The following is a 3,201-nucleotide window of genomic DNA, read 5'->3' as shown; positions in this document are numbered from 1 at the left end:
TAGTAAAGAATAAAATAAAAAGTAGACAATAGTTAGAAAAAAATACAAACAGAGAGAGAGCAAGAGAGGAAGCAAAACATAAAAGAGAAAATCTAAACAAAGAAATAGAAATAGAGTCACATTAAAGAGATGAATCCACCCCTCATCTGTCAGTTTAGTATACTGTAGTGACTTGTGTGTTGCTGTGATTGTGGAAGCTATGCCACCAATATTTTAAATACCAACAAGATTAATCAAGGTGGACAAGTTTCTGATGAGCTTCCAGACAAAGACAGACTAGGAAGAAGGAGAGACAAACTACTTCCGAATATTAAGTCACTGAAAATCTTATGAATAGCAGTGTAACACTGTCAGCAACAGATTACTGAATATTGAAACATGATGAAGAGCACCAGAATACTGTCAGATATAGTGTTAGAAGATGAGCCCTTCAGGTTGGAAGCCACTCAAAATGCGACTGGGTAAGAAATGCCTCCTCAAAGTAGAATTGACCATGGTAACTCAAATGGAGTAAAGCCCGTGGGAATAAAGCCCTCGGGACCTTCATTTTCTGGTGGGGCACAACACAAAATGCAGAGAAACAGCTGTAAAAACCCATTGATAATCAGAACATGGAATTTACGAAGGATGAATCTAGGAAAATTGGAAATTGTCAAAAATGAAATGGAACATATAAACATCAATATCCTAGGCATTAGTGAACTGAAATGGACTGGTATTGGCCATTTTGAATCTGATAATCAAATGGCACACTCTGCTAGGAATGATAAATTGAAGCGGAATGGTGCCACATTCATCATCAAAAAGAATATATCAAAAGCAGTCATCAGGAACAATGATGTCTGTGCTAGGATAATATCCATTTACCTACAAGAAATACCAGTTAATACCACTATTATTCAAATTTATGTACCAAACACTAAAGCTAGTGATGATGAAATTGAAGAATTCTACCAACTTCTTCCATCTGATATTGATCAAACATGCAACCAAGATTACTGATCACTACTTGTGAGAGGAATGCAAAGGTTGGAAACAAAGAGGAAGGATCAGTACTTAGAAAATATGGCCTTGGTGATAAAACCAATGCTGGAAATCACATGATAGAATTTTGCAAGTCCGGTGAATTCTTCATTAAAAATGAATATTATATGAAGAAGAACGTGGCATCAGCATTGGAGGAAAGCTCATTAACAATCTGTGATATGCAAATGATACAACCTTGCTTTCTGAAAGCCCAGGTGACTTCAAATACTTATTGATGAAAATCAAAGACCATAGTCTTCAGTATGGATTGCATCTCAATGTAAAGAAAACAAAAATCCTCACCACTGGACCAATAAACAACATTCTTATTAATGGAGAAAAGATTGAAGTTGTCAAATACTTCATTTTGCTTCAATCAATCATCAACACTCATGGAAGCAGCAGTCAGTAAATGAAATGATGTGCTGCATTGGGCAAATCTGCTGCACAAAATCTCTTTAAAGTGTTGAAGAGCAAATATGTCAGTTTGAGGACTAAGGTGCACGTGATGCAAGCCATGGCATTGAAACCCTGTACAGGGTCGCTATGGGTCGGAACCGACTCGACGGCACGTAACAACAACAAATATGCATGCAAAAGTTTGATGGTGAATAAAGAAAACCATAGAAGAGTTGATGCATTTGAGTTATGGTGTTGGAGGAGAATATTGAAATTACCATGGACTGCCCAAAGAACAAATGGATCTGTGTTGGAAGAAGTGCAGCCAGAATGACCTTGGAAGCCAGGATGGCCAGGCTTCCTCTATCATACTTCGGATATATGATCAGAAGGGACCAATCACTGGAGAAAGATACTGTGTTTGATAAAGTGGAGGGTCAGAGGAAAAGAGGAAGACCCCCAATGAGATGTATTGGCACAGTGGCAGCATCAATGTGCTCAAACGTAGCAGTGATTGTGATGTTGGCCTAGTGTTTTGTTCATAGGGTCACTATGAGTTGGTACCAACACAATGACACCTAACAACAACAACAACAACAACAACAACAAAGAAATGAATGGGTAAAACAGAAAGAGATCAAAGAGTAGTAAAGACAAACAAAAAAATAAAAAGAAAGAATGCAGCTGTGGTTGAAAAAGAGAAAAAAATGAAAGTGGGGATAGAAAGGATAAGAAGTATGGTAAGGAAAAGAGAGGAGGGAAGGGAAGAAAGAATAAGTAAGCAAAAATAATGAGAGGAAAAAACCAGGACAGATGCCAGACCCAGAAAGAGGAAAATTCTGGAGTCTTGCCCATGGGTTGGCAGGGATGAAATGTTAACAGTCCCAATCCTAGATGGAGTTTCTGTAGGGCTAGGTTCTGTCTGTTCTGGGCACCTAATATGGAAATAGTTCATGCAGACCTCACAGCAGTGGAGAGATCAGGGTTATTCATTCTAGAAGGCAACCTAGGATGAGAGATCCTGCTAGTCTAGGTTTTTGCAGAAACAGTTCTGTAGGTCTGGAGTAGGCCACATCTGATTTCAGGTGCTAAGGTTACTGTTGCATGGCAAGGGATTCTCTCCACTGACTTTAATATGTCTGTGAAACAGGAGAGCAAGAGCATCACTGGGAGTGTATGCAGTGAGGGCTGGACATGCCGCCTCTTGTCACCAGGGTAATGTGGGGTACTAGAAAAAATTTCATACATTTCTCTCTGCAAGTAAGTGTTATGCTTCTGTGCCATTTATCATTCTCTTACCTTCAAAACTGCCCTTAAAATTTCAAGATGGTTGTGTGGTGTCTCGCTGTCCATCACATATCATAACTTTCCTTATACTACTCCCTAAAGTGTCCTCCGACCCATGCATCTGTTCAGCTGCTTCTTCTAGTTTGAGCTATTTCAGACTGGTCAGATTTTGAGCAGGGCTCACCTGAATCCAAGTGCTGTGGCTAGTATGGATAGCTTGCCATTCATTTTGATGGGGCTCACAACTGTGACACTCACTTCTGAAGAGAGTGGTAGCTTCATTGGGAATGTATGTAAATGGGGACCAGGCACATTTATGGTCATCAAGGTAGTGTGGGGAAGAAGACCTTTATCTCTGCAAGTCATTGATTGGTATGTTTCCACAATGCCAATATGCTGTCTTATCTCTGAAGCTAAGCACAAAATTTAAAGATGGCCACAGCACATCTGGTGGGCTGGCACAGGTCACTAGACTGTCTCCTTTTTATG

The sequence above is a fragment of the Chrysochloris asiatica genome, unplaced genomic scaffold (assembly GCF_000296735.1).
Source record: "Chrysochloris asiatica unplaced genomic scaffold, ChrAsi1.0 scaffold00199, whole genome shotgun sequence".
Taxonomy (NCBI): Eukaryota; Metazoa; Chordata; class Mammalia; order Afrosoricida; family Chrysochloridae; genus Chrysochloris; species Chrysochloris asiatica.
This window is presented reverse-complemented; position numbering follows the sequence as displayed.